General features: G+C 37.5%; 2 long non-coding RNA genes across 2 annotated transcripts; one reads left to right on the top strand and one right to left on the bottom strand.

The window, feature by feature from the left end:
- Positions 1 to 5,451: 5,451 nt before the first annotated feature.
- On the bottom strand, positions 5,452 to 12,596 carry LOC138047509 (uncharacterized). Its single transcript, XR_011131855.1, has 3 exons — positions 12,462 to 12,596; positions 10,190 to 10,299; positions 5,452 to 6,612 (listed from the first exon to the last, which is right to left on the bottom strand). It is a non-coding gene; the product is annotated as an uncharacterized lncRNA (long non-coding RNA).
- LOC138047492 (uncharacterized) lies at positions 8,233 to 12,962 on the top strand. The gene is made up of 3 exons (XR_011131851.1): positions 8,233 to 8,399; positions 11,892 to 12,025; positions 12,596 to 12,962. It is a non-coding gene; the product is annotated as an uncharacterized lncRNA (long non-coding RNA).
- Positions 12,963 to 15,489: the final 2,527 nt, after the last annotated feature.

The following is a 15,489-nucleotide window of genomic DNA, read 5'->3' on the forward strand; positions in this document are numbered from 1 at the left end:
ACAGCAGTTACCTTCAGGTCAAAATCTTTGGATTGGGTTCTTGTTTTAAATTTAAAATACAAAAAGGGCTTCTTAAGATTTCAGATAAACCACAGAACCATATAACAAGTCTGCAAAGAGTAATCCTTAACTAAATCCATCAAAGCATAAACGGTCGGGGAAACAGAATTGGCTGTAAAGGACCTTTTCCTGCTGTCCCGTCAAAGAATTTCTCCAGGAAGTCTCTTCTTCTTTCATGGTATAACTAAAATATAAATATATGCATGTAAATACTTCAATGATGCAAGTCACGATTCCTCTAAATCCGTGATCATTTCAATCAATTACAATTAAAGTGTGTGAAGAGTAGACTCAAATTTAGCTCTCTTTACTTACAAACGTCAATAATACCTAGTTTTCTCAGGCATTTATGATTCTGCATTGAAAAGAGACAGCATTTACCAGAACGAATCATTTGTCAATCGTATACATGAATTAATTCGCCGTATGAGCACTTTTATACCAAATCGTTTACTTCACCATTTGATCCAAAACTTCATTTCTCTTGTTAAAAGGTTTACCAATTATTGCAGGGTTATAGCATTTAAAAAGCCAAATTAAGTATCCTTGCCAGAAAAATTGACTTGAAGGTACTCTACATGTAAATCGTTATTCGCCTATAGTTAACGCTTACCTTTTTACTTGAGTTCTTGTAAGCATTTCCCTGCATTGGATCAGCATTTAAAGAGTAAAACAAACAGAAAATCACCACAAATATTTGTGAGCGTTGATACAAACGTTAACAAAGCCGCCGATTACCGCCAAAATCGGTAAGAGCTTGCCGTGGAGACTGCTGGCCAAAATGAAAACGGCTCACTAGTTCCAGTCTGGTCTCTCACTCGTTATACAAGATGGCGCAGGAAACATAATTGAAGAAAAATGAACAAGATTCCGAACGAAGTCCTCCAATTAACCCTCGAACAAAGTGGGGAGGATACTGGTATTCATTAAGTGGATAAAGTGCTGACATGAAGGGTGTAATTCTTAACATTGATGCTTCATGTTCCTTTTGGAACAAGGCCGGTCAAACGTGGAGGATATTTCTATAATCTATAGAATCATCATGATAAAGGCTTTTATTTTCATTTATCCGTGTTACACTATTGGGAATTAAATTGGGGAAATAATCGCTTATTATTTACAATTTTGGGAATAATTTGGGGGAATGTGTCCATATTATTCACAATTCTGGGAATAACTTGGGAAATGTGTCCATACTATTCACAATTCTGGGAATAACTTTGATAAATGTTCCCATACTAATCACAATTCTGGGAATAACTTGGGTGAAGGTTTCTATATCATTCACAATATTGGGAATAACTTGGGAAATGTGTCCATACTATTCACAATTCTGGGAATAACTTGGATAAATGTTCCCATACTAATCACAATTCTGGGAATAACTTGGGTGAAGGTTTCTATATCATTCACAATATTGGGAATAACTTGGGAAATGTGTCCAAATTATTCACCATTCTGGGAATAACTTGGATAAATGTTCCCATACTAATCACAATTCTGGGAATAACTTAGGTGAAGGTTTCTATATCATTCACAATGCTGGGAATAACTTGTGAAATGTCTCCATATTATTCACAAGTCTGGGAATAACTTGGATAAATGTTCCCATACTAATCACAATTCTGGGAATAACTTGGGTAACGGTTTCTATATCATTCCCAATGCTGGGAATAACTTGGGAAATTTGTCCATATTATTCACAGTTCTGGGAATAACTTGGATAAATGTTCCCATATTAATCACAATTCTGGGAATAACTTGGGGAAATGTTCCCCCATAGTTCACAATATTGGGAATAAATTGGGAACTTTTCCCATATTGTTCCCAGCTTTGGGTATAACTTGGGAAAACGTTCACAGCATATTCCCAATATTGGGATGTAAAAGGAAAGTAGACGTTCTTTCCCAATAAAAACCCAAAATTTTCCCCCAAAAGTAATTTCTTGTCCCAACTTTTTCCCATGAGTGGGAAAATTTCCCATTTAATTCCCAAATGGGAATCTCGAAAAGTTTCCTGTGTATTGAGGCAGGAAATTGAGTATGAGTTTTCTCACCCTTTTAGGGTAAAGTAAATGTTACAACCACAAGAACCCAATCTGAGTTAGTTTGTGACAATGGCTGAATGACATCAATAATTTATGACCTTTATTAGTTGAAGCCAATCCAGTAATGAGTACTTACCATGTCTCTTACTATATGTCAGTCAGCAACTCTTTGAAAGAATACTGAGGCAAACCAGGCGTGGTAGAAATTTTAAACTGTTTATTTAGGTCAGGTCGACACTGTTTTATTAAATATGATTTTACAGAAAAATCTTCAACAGTCATTGAGAGCTTGTGGATAAATTCATCCCCAACTCCAAATTTATCCATTAAAAAGAGTCTCCACTGTGTTTTTCTCATCTTCATAGTTTCAATTGATTTTGGGGATGCCACACTACCATTTACCTGCTGCGCACTGGGAGAGCAATTTTTTTCTAGCAAAGTCTATAGAAAAGCTGTTATTGCCGTTGGGTCTTTAAGTTTCAAAAGCTGCAAATTCAGGCCAAATAATTCAACAAAATGCAGTGCCCTCTGTACTAGAGTCTTAAATTGTTTTAATTTTCTGTTTTGAGCTTGTTTGGTTTTGAGGTCTGGAATTCCAGCTCCTCTGTGAATTCCCAGGTTTTCATTCTCTAAACTGTCTCTACTGAGATCACCTCATTTTTCAAAACAGCAGCCCACACAATTTTTCGGCCTGCTTTTTTTTGTTTTTATGATACCCTTTCCTGTTTAGAGTCTGATTTGTGATTGAAGCAGCAGAACAACGATTTGAAAGTCGGCCTTCAATTCGTTCACTCTCCCGATTGATCTTAAATGGACGGCTAGGAATAACTCCATTTAACATGTCAATATAAGCAATGCCTGGTGTTGCCATTTTCAATTTGTGCCACTGTATTAGTGCAGCATTTTTAATTGCAAGCCAGAACACCACCTCATTACCTCCTTCAAGTTGTTTTGACACATTTTAACTGACGTTCTGGTGGATCGCAAATATGAATGAAGGGATCACGGACTGGGTAGAGATCAGACATTTTTTCGTTAACTGATTCGCGCGAATTTTAAATTTAAAAGGGAAAAAAAATTAAAATTCCCTCCCTAAATAATCTGTGTTACCGAGCCTCCAGCCTCGTAATCACAATCCATAGTTACCAGTCTTTTATCGATCGTCTGCTGATATTATCAAAATGGCGATCGTGCTTTATTTTGCATAGCGTTTAGTGCAAAGAAGAAGCAATCAAAATTGTCTCTTCCTCGCGATTGAAGTAAGATTTCTGTTCGTGGATGCGTTCATAGTTGCTGAAAGTATGACAAAAGAGCCGCAATGTTTTCAGGGTTTTCGAAGTCTTCTTTGTCTTGCATGTGAAATGACATCTTTGAACTTCAAAAATTTGATTGGGATGGATCGATACGAGGATAGGATTCCAGATTACTGGAGATGGGGAAACTTGCATTTACGAAGGTAGGTGCCATTTTGTGTGTTCTAAAGGGCACTGACTCGAAATAAAACACTGTTTGTAATACCGAGAAAACCGCAACGAGTGTTTGATTTACAAAAACAAAGTAATTATGGATTCAAAGTACTTATGAGTATTTTTCGATCTGGCATTGGGATGGTTGTGTTGCGTCCGGTGTGCGGTTTTTATAAATTGTTTTCATTTGAATCCCATATAGTTCCTTCAATTCTTCAAGTCTTGCGCTCTATTGCGCACGCGCGGTTCAGAATTTCTGGCTATGTAATTGGAAGTCACGCTCGTGCTAAATGCAAAATCAGTGCACGGAACTCAATGCGGGTACGTTTCTTTATTTCCGCAAAATCTAGCAAGAGCCATTCGAAAAATGCATAACACCGTAAACTGCTGGGTTATGAACTCCTGTTATACAAAGCAAATTTAAAAATGTATTCATAATTCATGAGCCTAACAGCTTATCAATGTCGTCACGTGCATGAGCGTTATGTCCTGATAAAACAATCCATCCTCGTTCGTATTCTTTATATAAAGAATACTAAATAAGGCATAGCTTGTTTTGCTGGTATGCTAATATTCTCCTCTGAAAATTCAAACCATTTTTCAGAGTCAACTGAGAGGGACACGCTTTTTGTGGAATGTAGTTTTTTAAGTCGTTTTAAAAAAATTAGCAACGTGGTTTCATCGGGTCTTAATACACTCGGCTTTGCCTCGTCTTTTTAACCCTAATGAAAGGCTGATGCTCGTTTTTTAAACATTTCTAAGGCCCGTTTCATATGGGTTTCAAACGTCCAACGTCTAATGTAAATGTGCAAAAACAAGAGATTTTTTCTCACTTGCATTACATTCGGCACATGTAGAGTTCGACGTTTGAAACTGGCCTAAAGCTTTTCTTCCGTTAACAGGAGCTATATGTAGGTGTTCTCGGAAGCAACCCCCAAAATGGTTAAACTCTGCATCAAAGGAGTTAGGTTGTACAAAATAAGGACGCTCTGAGAAAATAAAGATACATTTATTCATTTTCCTTTCGTCGTTCAGGCTCTTTCTAAAAATTATTACAAAATTATCTGCAATCAATTAGTATTGAAGGAGACACGGCCTCCAACTTGAAACCAACGACAAAACATACAAATTCTAATTACCCTGAGTCAAAGAACTGGCCGCGGATTTGTTCATAGTGTATATAGAAATTTTCCGCATACTCGCTTAGAATGATATTCCAACTAAAGTAAAGTATATTGTAAAAATTTCCATGCCAGGTTCTATTTCACATTGACATATTATTTTCCTGAAAATTCTTCTATCTGCTTCTGCTTTCTTTATTGCAAGTGTTCACATGCGAGACGCAAATCTGATCAGATTTCAATCTCATGAATCAGGAATCGTCTGATTTACATTTGCATTTCATGTAAACCTTGCATTGAACAAGGGAGAAGGTTCTGCCGAAACATGTCTGCAGCACTTAAAATCGATATTTCACATTCAAAAGTTATTGTCTCCTGCTCTCTATACCTATTTTCGATGAACTATTTTTTTTAAAAATATATACAACCTTAAGGTGGCTCACTGACGTTTTCCCAAGAAACAAAAGCAACAGGATACCTCTTCTGAAGTGATAGTCACTGCAATTGATGTAAAATGTAATTTTACCACACAAATGAATGCAAATCAGTGGAAAATGCTGGAGCTTCTGGAGTGGAGACTGAAAACTAGACATTTCAAATGTTCTTTTTCTCAAAACGTAGCCGCAGACCAGGGTTAAAATTTTAAGAATAAATAAACAATACAAAGGAGAAACCGTCAACATTACAAAAAAAAAAAAAGATCTATCAGACATTTTTCAGTTATTATCAAAATAATAAAATCGACGTTTTTGCCATATGCGAAAAAAATGGTTTATAGATTTAACTATTTATTTCTATACATGATTATTTCTCTCGATATGAAAATCCTGAACTTTTAAGGTGAGTTCGTACGGCTAGTCTTTGAGAAAAAGGCTCTATGAAATGTTTCACTTCCAGACCCCTCTGCAGGAGCTCAGTCACTATATTTAGCATTTTTCCCTGGTTTGCATTGTTAGGTAAAATTACATTTTACATCAATTGCAGTGGCACTTCAGGAAAGACATCCCGATGCTTTAATTTCACAGATTTCAAAATCTTGATCTTTTTCTGGACTGACGAGTTCGGGAAAAGAGAACTCCGCCGTTTACGGCCTTCAACGGCACTGCAGCGTGCTGGTCAAAACGCATGCCCCTTGATGTGGTTGCTGACTGTGACATGAACCCACTGTGGCTCGCCCAATCCTTTACAGTAATTCCGCTGTGAGCCCAATCCATACTCCATGTGAAGTATCACGAGAAGATTCGCCCGCTAAGTATTGGCCGCTCATGATCAACACAGTGAGTTTCGATTGATTGCAGAAGTCCCTTTTCCCACACTCGTCAGCCCAGAAAACGGAAAAAGAGACCTTTGCTAACAGGGAAGATTGCTCATCTAATGAGGTCTAAAATTTACACTTTGTGTGATTTTCATCAAAATTATTTGGAACCAAGAAAGCTGATAAAATTAAGATTACAGAGATTTCTTCCTCTCAACCAAAAATTCATAGTCAACATTGAAATGACAAAAGATTTATGTGGCGAACTTTTTTTCGTGATGTTCTGTGAATCGCTTCTATTTGCATGTCCTTTTACTGCAATGCTTATTTTCTTAGCTTTAAAATGATGTATTGCTTTCTCCAAAACTTTGAATACTTTTTTGACCAAAACAAAATTATATATATCTCTTTTAGGGGGTTGGCGGTTTATGTCTGGTTAATGTTCCGGTTATTTATGGGAATAAAGAGGAGTGTTGGGTACGTAGCGGGTTGTTTAGTGTTGATTTTTTTGAGTGTTAGGCTATTGCTCTCACATGAACATACAAGCATCATTTTTGTAATTTTGTGTTTAAAGAAGTACAAAAATTCTCCATGTTCAAATGTTGTTGACAAAAGAAACGGAAAGACCATGCCATTATCATTGCACGAGCGGCCTTGCGGAGGCTGTAAATATAAAAAAGAAAAAGAATTGCAGTCAGATTGAAGATCTCAATTTACATCTCAACAAGAACTCTTTGTGGAGCAGGGATAGCAAACCCGCTTATGAGGGTGTTTATCCGAGTGTTTAGGACCGCTCTCCATTCAACAAATTTCCGCTGTAATTTGTGCCAAATGTTACCGGCTGTTTTTGCAACAAGCCGTTCTCAAGCTACTGCGCGTTTTGTTATTAGGGAGCTTAAAGCACGAGACGTTTTGTCAACAAGAACGGTGACTGGAAGTGACTTTACAAAGAAAGTGACGTCACACGTCACAGACATCAAGTCACAGACCTCACAGCTGGCTATTTGGCGTCTGTGGCGAAAAACAAGAACTCGAGAAGAAAAGTTCATCTTAGGTGCAATAACTCTGTTTTTGTTTTGATGCTGGACAATCAACTTTCTAATTCCTATTATTTATGAAAGAAATTCTTCTTTGTCAAGGTCTATTTATATTGTATGTGGCGACGCGTGGGATCTGAAGAAGAAATCGAAGCGTCCCAAAAACCCATCAAATCACTCAGGACAACGCAGAAAATAGTAGATGAGTAAACTTTATTTATCTGGCTGTCCATAAAATGGATTTTCGAAAAGGAACATCGCGGTTTGAAGTTTTTATGGAACATTTTTCTCGATCAGTTGAATCGGCCGTTACAACCATCTCAAAATAACGTGAAGTCACGCGCTTTCGCATCCTTTGGGTTCTCTGGCTGAGGTTCTACCCCCTGATGAAAAACAGCGCTGCAGACGGCGAGACTCATCTTGCCAAAAAACCTAGAGTAAGTCTGTTTTGAAAAATATTTGTTTTCCTTGATATATCGTTTTGTACGTGCTTCTGTTTGTTTTCTATGGTCTTAAATTTTAATACCCTGCCAACGCTAAGACAACGTTCCAAAACGACCATGTTAAATCTTGAAAAAAATTAATGACCGTCAAATTTAATTTCTTTTTTGGAACCCTTCACTTTTATTTGTCATTTGCTTTCCTTTACAGAAATGTACCAAAATGGATTGGACAAATCAGCTAACACTGGCAGATCTGAACTTTGCTTTACATTCAGAATCATTTCAGGATTATCGATCGTAACTGGATTAAGAATTTCTAGCCGTGTTCTCTTCCAATAAAACAGTAAGTTCATCCTCTGAAATCAATCTTTGATCGTAGCTCTAAAAAAGCATATCCCATATCTTTCTTAAAGAAGTTTTGATTCAGTATTAGAAAGCAGACAAAGAATCAAACCTGCTCTACAATTAAGTAGCGATGCCGTAAAATTATTGACGCGACATGCTTAATACAAACAAGTCAAGTTACAGACGCCAGTCTCGACCCAGTCTCACCTCGGCTGATTGGCGTCCGTGTTGACCAAAGCGTGTCGTGCTTAAGCTCCCTATTAGCGGAGCTCCGTGCGCCGAAGGCACGCGCGCGACGCACCATGGTTAACAAAATATGGTAAGTTATCGATGCGGGAAATTGTGGTTTTAGCTACTGCGTCACCATGCGACCGTCCGTCTGTCGTATGCCAAATGTGACCAGTATCATGGACCAAATCGCTGGCTCAACGTTTGAGCTCGGAGTAAAATGGCCGCCTCAGTGAAGGGCTATTTGTGGTTCGTTTGTGGAAACATAATTGCTTTTTATAGAATGTTCAAAATGATTTTTCACTGAAAAACCTCTGCTAAAGGATGGGCAAAAATATCAGAGTAACAATTTCAAGCAATTTTAGAACGGCAGCTGGAAAATAACAGGGGTATTGAGGTAAGTGATGAAGATAAACAATTGGCGTTCAAGCCATTATTTTGAGCTCATGTTTATTTTAAGTCCACGAACTACTTCGTGGCCGTCTGTTTCGCGTCGGAAATCGCGCTAGATCGTCAAATTAACCTCAAAACTTCATATTTTGGACTTAAATTTGGTTTTAAAAAGTTTTGAATGATCTATTTGCATATTTTTTTGCCCATCGAAGTCTGAAGCGTAATTTATTACTCCAAACACAATCCCCTTTTTGTCGTCATGGACAAATAATTCACGGGTTCTTCTTTTTTTTTTTTCAGCCAAATTTGGTGGAAATATTGGTGAACTAAATTTGAAAAACTTCTTTTCAACGTTTTGTATCAGAACAATATTTTTGCCAATTTTTGTACTTACGGTTATTACTCTGAAAAGTCCTTGGTTTTTATACTGATTTTTTCTTTTTTGCTAAAAAGCCTATTTTATAACATATATAATGAGATATTCTAAGTCACATTTCTATAAACAATTAATTCCAGAAAAGTTAATTAGTTTCATAGGTTTTTGAGGAACCATGTTTTCAAATCGACGCAAATGAGATAAATAATCCGGGACCTGCGCTTTTAGGCTTGGCTAAATCTATTTAGTAAAATCCAACTAGTGGTCTATTATCAATGCTGCGTTTTGATTGGTTGACCTACTAGTAGGCTATTTGTTATAGCCCACTAGTTGCGAAAAGCGCCGGCTTTGAAAACGAAAACAACAATTAAAGTCCAGCTTTAACTAGCGAAAGATGTTCTGTCTCGATATTTTTTTGACCAACTAGTTGGATTTTACTAAAACAATTATTCCTCTCGCCCTCATGGCCTCTGAGTCGATAGCCCATTCGGGCTCAAGGAATAATTGCTAAATATTATACCATGTGTGCACCAATTAAGGGAGATTCACTCAAGTTTGTTGTGATCTCGTTACATTTTTCGTCATAGTACCGCGAAATTTTGATGTGCGACCGAACTGGTGAATGCCAAGCGCCCGAGGATGTAACAAGTGTTTGGCTTGAATAAAACCTTTGGAAAGAGAACAAAGAATTTGGCGCCTTGTGCTCAAAGTCTTTAAAAAACTGAGGATATATTTGACGTTGCTTTTTAAAGATATACTACAAAGAAAAGTATTTCAATAAAATAAGTGCGCAGGTTTTGCCTTCAGTTTTTTTAGTTGTCCTTTCCTTAACTAACAAGTTCTTTAACATGCAAAGTGAAAAGCCACATTGGCGTTTGTAGCAATATTTTGAGGGGGTGAATTGCAAGAATCGAAGACTATACTCTGACAAAATTTCAGATAGTTTAGGCTCCTATTTTGACTTTGTTTATGTTTTTCATTAATTTTCACGTCAGGTAAACAGTATCTTTTCCAGCAGAAATAAAATTACCATAAAAAGCAGTTAAATAGAAAAAAAGAAAAAGAAAGAAACCCAAATGGGGGTGACTAGCCACCCTATTCACACCCTCCCACCCCCCACTCCCCCCCTCCCCCTCACCGGTCTGAAAAAAAAGTCTCCCTAACATATTATGGAAATTATGGCAACGTACGTTCACAAGAGGCTCCACACCATGCCTCTTAGTTCCTGCTTTTGAGCTTTCTTCCTTTCTCAACAGTTTTCTTATCAAACTGTTTGACGCACTTTCATGCTCACTCAAGTGTGTTCTAATGTCGTGATCCCGCTCGAAAGGAACAGTCTGAAATAATTTATGCCCGTTCTGTTCGTTTGTTCGTTCGCTTACTCGGTCTGAACTCAGGAAACAACTGTCTTTACTCACCTGGAAAATCACTTGTTTGGAGTCGCTGACAGTCAGAATATGACCTTTGTGGGATTGAATGCACGCTGGGATTTCTAACGAATTCTCGGAGCTTTGGTAAATAGAAAGTTCTTGTGAGGTAAAAAGAGGAAAAGAATTATCATTTACCGCCAGTTTCGTGATCAGACTCAGTTAGGGAACAGAGAACAGTCAGGCAACAGCGATGGCCCTGTGTTACGATCATTCGCCTTTCAACAATATGGCTCGGGATCGGTTCCCAGACTTGGTGTCACATAAAAGGTTAATTTTAATTTGTTGGTTCTTACGATGGCCCAGGATGGTCACATTCCAGTTTTAATTTCTCACAGTCCAATTTTAATTTTATTCACAGTCCAGTTTTAATTTTGTGAGTCGTCACCAGTTCTCTCACACGTCACAGGTCACAAGTCATTGTTTAACCAATACAGAAAGTATCCCAAATATTCATAAAAGCTAACCTTAGGCCTAAGGTTAGCTTTTAAAACTGGACTGTGACCCTCCCCTTTCTCTACTCTGCTCTGAGAGATTTTTCTTTTGGTACTCCAGTTTTCCCCTGTCCTCAAAAACCAACCTATGTTTAAGTATAAATTGATTTGATTTGATTTATACGCCAGCACTGAAACAAACTTGACACTTATTATTATCATTATTATTATTATTATGAAAAAACAAAAAAAACATATTGCTCAGGCTGTCACATGCCGACTTCCAAAGTTCGGCTCGAAGCCTTTATGCTTGAAGGAGGTAGAACCCGAAGTAAACTTGTTTTAGAAACTTACACTTTGTGCCCTGGTGTTGCCTCATGATTCCATGAATTGGAATTTACAATTCACATTTCTTTTTACGGAGCTATCGTTTTCTCAGAACATTTGTATTGAAAACGGCTCCTCTCATCGAATATTCACTACTTGCACAAATCCCATAATACACCACTTTTACCCCCCGTAAATCTGCATAGGCATTGCTTTCAACTTCTCTTAGGACATTTTCATGTCCCAGGAGAAATTGCAAACAATGGTTATGCAAAAGTTTTCGGGGGTAATAGAGGTGTTTTGTAGACCTTATTCATAAATGGCGGTCACATTTATAATTCTTTTGTCCACGTGCAAATTAGCCTACCAAGCCTCATTTTAGAGCAAGAATTCTTTTCAATTCCCTGTATGCTATCGAGGCTTGGTAGGCTAATTTGCACTTCGACGAAAGAATTATAAATTGACCGCCATTTATGATTAAGGCCTATGGGATTGTGCAAGTAGTGAATTGATAATTTTTCTACTATCCCAAATCCCATAATACACCTTGTTTTGCATAGGCATTGTTTTCGATATTTCGCTTGGGATATCTTCATCTCCCACGAGAAATAGCCCGTATACGTGATGACGTCTGACAAGCTGATTTCGCAACCAAGCGTGGAATTCGAAAATCAAATTTTAGCTGTAGCTGAATCCCAAAGGAACAAACTTGTAAAGAAAACCCACGTGCGAAGAATATGGCATGTCCAGATGATGTGAATAATTTCCTGCAAACGAACCTCGGTCGTGATATTAAATTTTGTTATTATTATTATTATTATTATTATTATCATCATCATCATCATCATCATCATCATCATCATCATTATTATTATTATTATTATTATTATTATTATTATTATTAATATTATTATTATTATTTTTGGGTCCAGTTGTACCTCATTGAACAGGCTTGAGGACTGCCGAAACGAACAATAGAACGAACAAAAATAACAGTGGATTTAGCACAGAAAACAAGAGGAACTACGACAATTTACAGCCAATGAAATATAGTGTTCAACAAGAGGTAAGACCCTACTCGAATTTTTGAGCATATGCCATTATCACGAAAAAGGCCTATTGGAAACAATGACTATGCAAAGTTTTGTGGGTAAAAAAGATGTACTTTGGGACTCTATAAAGTAGTGAATAATAACATACTCACACAATGAGTAATCTCTGCTTATTGACCATTTTCACATTTTCCATTATACATTTTTTTGGCCCACCAGATTTTACTCTGAGGAACCATTGTTTTCTAATGCTCTTCTCAATATGCAGTGTCCCAAGATCATGGCCATTTGAAAACAATGGTTTATGCAAAATTTGGGGGACAAACAAAGAGTATTATGGGAAATGTGAAAATGGTCAATTAACTTTTGAATCAACACAGGAAATATGGAGAAAAAAATGATAATTAATGAGGTTTGAGGAAACTCCATGAATTTAATCAGGTTCCTTACTTGTCACAGTGGTATCATTGCCATTGCCATCGCAAGTTGCTTTGCAGGTATTATTTTCGCTGTTAGAATCGCATTGAATTTGTATCAACGTGTTGGCCTTTGCCTTTGTCTGAGGACATTGTGTTCTTTTGTAGGACGAAAGTTCATAAGACGTTCGTGGGAGGACTGCAGGACTGACCGCTGGATAACCCAATGATACCGTGACAATCATCTAAATATGCAATAGAGATGATAATCAATTAATTAATACTTAATTTTACTAAACTAATCAATCAGCTCCCTTCTTCCTTCCTTCATTCATTTATTCGTTCATTCGTGCTTTCATTTATTCACAAGGAGACAAATGTTATACTAGAATTAAAAAATTATTATGAATCTCCTGTTTCTCTCTCCGGCGCTTCGCTCGTTGACCCGCTTATTGCTTCCCAGAGCAGTTTAATTTAAAAAATTGACTGTGAGTCAGCTGGGAGAGCTTTTCTGTCCTCTTTAACGATATCTACATAATGCGGATGAATAGTAAAACAAAGTTAAAACTTACTTAGCATACATATTACAATTTACAAATACAGGCTCATCCTTTGCGACCAGATTCACTTAATTCTCATACAAATTGGATTAAAATTTCACAATTCGTTCAGACTGACGTAAGTCCTGCAGTGAGTGGATTACTTCATAAACAAAGATCTAATTGAATGTCAAAATTGTGCATTGACCCAAAATTCAAAGTTAACAGTCCAAAAAAAGTTCTAGGAGGACATGCTAAATGAGGTTCTGGAGCGGATTTCTCAACCACTTGGCTCTTCACCGAGTCTAACGACCTTTCTACAGGATGCCTTGTGTGGGACGACAGGACTCTCACGCACCAAATAAAATTAGTTCGCCTCCGCATAAAAAAAGGAGTTTTAAGGGCGGAAAATTAAGCGTGCTGCGGCTATTAGTCCTGTTAATTTACTGGTGTTAATGGTACTTACTGCATAAAACAATATAAAATCCATCTGGGCGTAATTATCGTTTGAATCGCAGTGCAATGATTACTTTGAAGATCAAGTGCATTATATTTGGCTTCAGGAAAAAAGGTCTTTATTTATACAAAAACGATACAATTGGAAACTCTAGTTGAGCTGCAAAATGTAATGATTCAAGAATTTATGTCGCCCAAACTCGGATCAAAATATTTTTCAGATGACTAAGGCCTCCGCCATGATTAAGTGATTTGAAAATAGTAAACGCAGATGATACCTCTGCATGAGTTCTTCCTTGTTCCAAACTCAGACTTCCTTTATGCTTATTTCATTTTCTTCCTGAGAGAGTAAGTGAGTGACAGGCCTGAACGGACTCCTCGTGTGGTTTCGGCGGTCGCCTCGCATGATAGCCTTACAGTTAGATTTTTGATCTAACAAGCGTATCCTTTAGAGATTTACCTCTTTTGTACGATATTATCGGAGATTACAAATAAATCGTTTTGAGCAAAGGCTGATTTTGTATGAGACTCCATTGTTCCAGCAATGTCTGTTTGAGGTTGCTCACTGCTGGGTGGTACGTAGTTACAAAAGGCAAAATCCTCTCATTAGCCTTTTTCTTTTGTGTTAAAGCCGATGGTCTAGCAGCAAAGTTAACCCCTGAAAGAGACCTTTCTATGACTGTTTTAGGGTAGCCGCGTGTCCTCAGGCGTTGTTTGAATTTCACAAGGCTCTCCTCAAATGTTGTTTTTGAAGAGTTTTTTCTAAGCAGTCTCATTGTTTCGCCTTTAATGAAACCATTTTTAACGCCGGATGGATGGCATGAGTTAAAATGTGTATATTGAAAGGTTTCAGAAGGTTTGTAGTGAGTTTTGATGTCCAAAATGGGTTTATTTTTTAATCTTTCTCCTTTGAACACCACTGTGTCGAGGAAGGTAATCTTGTTGTCTGATATTTCGACCGTGAATTTGATGGTAGGGTGGAATTTGTTAGGTTGTTCAATATATTGATCTACGCCTTTTTTCTCACTGTCCCAGAGGGAGAAGATATCATCAATATATCGTCTCCATTCTTTTTGCTTTATTTCAATGTTGCATTGTTAAATCGTTCGGTCTTAAATTTTCGAAAGTGACGCAGTACCTGTTTGCCCATAAATTTACCATGTGTTTCTGCAAACGTCTCCTCGCGTTAACAATACAAGAGACGTGTTGCAAGGACAAGTTTCAGGGTCACGTCTCCCTTAATGTTGAGGCCTGTCGAAAAAGCCAGTCGAAATTAATACGACATATGACGGAAGGACAGCTTGTATTTTTTAACCTTCTTAAACTGTCAAGGACAAACCATGTGACAATTTGCAATTGAATATCCTATAGACCCCGGTCGTCAACGGTCGACGGAAAGGGAAGTCTTGACGTTCAAGGAATATTTCAATCAGCCGTCATCGACAAAGAACGCTCGAGACTTAGTAATTCGAGCCAAATTATACTTCATTGAGTTCAATGCATGTGACAATTTGCTATCGAATATCCTAGATCTGATTCACAAGACCCCTGTCGTCACCGTTCAATGAAAAGGGAGGTCTTGACGTTCAAGGAATATTTGAGTTAGCCGTCATCGACAACTGAAGAACGCTCGAGACTTCAAGCCAAATTATGCTTTATTGAGTTCAATGCCCTCTTGGTAGAAATTTAATACAGACTTCCACTTATTTCTTTTCAAACATTCCTGCAGAAACACAAGTATACATTGATTTCCGAAATCCTATTAAACCCTAAACCGCTCCTGCCATCGGTTTTATATAATTAGAGGGATCCAACTTACTTTTTTTATTTTCGACTCCATGTTCTTCACGAAGTTTGGTCAATATTTCGTTTGAAGAAGTTGGTAAAGTGCTTCAAAAGATGTTGTTAAGGGATCTTCAAGATGAATATTCTTAAAACAAACATTATGATGAGAAGAATGAATCATAACGTCATTTTATTTCGAGCAATTTCCCGTTTCTTATCTGCAGTGTGCAGGCAGTGTTTCCCGGGCCAATCAGAAGATCGAACGTGTTTAGCGCTGTATAA

Source organism: Montipora capricornis, chromosome 1, assembly GCF_036669925.1.
Source record: "Montipora capricornis isolate CH-2021 chromosome 1, ASM3666992v2, whole genome shotgun sequence".
Lineage (NCBI taxonomy): Eukaryota > Metazoa > Cnidaria > Anthozoa > Scleractinia > Acroporidae > Montipora > Montipora capricornis.